This window comes from Myotis davidii, unplaced genomic scaffold (genome assembly GCF_000327345.1).
Source record: "Myotis davidii unplaced genomic scaffold, ASM32734v1 scaffold73, whole genome shotgun sequence".
NCBI lineage: Eukaryota > Metazoa > Chordata > Mammalia > Chiroptera > Vespertilionidae > Myotis > Myotis davidii.
Genome location: NW_006286675.1, coordinates 6902195 through 6902815, shown reverse-complemented (window position 1 = coordinate 6902815; position 621 = coordinate 6902195).

Here is a 621-nt window from a genome sequence, read left to right as displayed (position 1 = left end):
GTTAGCCTTTGAGTTTGACATGCTTGCTGTATGTAACCTGTTTAATTACTAAAGTCCTGTTACAATTTGTTTAGTTTTTTGCCTTGTGTTTCAGCTCCTTTGTTCCATACTATCAAAACCTTTGTACTTTCTTTGTATTGATCTACTTTTGACCTGGAATTCAGTCTTAGATACAAAGAATTCTTTTGTCAGGAGTGAACAATATTAAATGTTTTCCAAATTTAACATACTCCTCAATTCCTCCCAGAACTGAGAAGGCTACACTGCCTGCACTGTCTTTAAAAAAAGAAAAAAGCCTGGTCTCCTGGCTTGGTTAGTTGGAGCATCATCCCGTCAGGGCACTTGCAGGTTCCGTCCCCAGTGGGGGCACGTACGGGAGCAACTGATCGATGCTTCTCTCTCACATCAATGTTTCTTTCACACACTCTCTCCCTTCCTTTCTAAAATCAATTCTTAAAAAATACACATATCCTTGGGTGTGGATTTTTTTAAAAAAGAAAAAATACCCACCATTTTAGACAGATTCTCAGTGCAGGATGGGTAAGTGACCCCAGAAGGGGCATATCAGAATCTCCTGAGGAGATGGCGGGCTCAGGGTGGGAAGGTATACAGTTTAAAAAG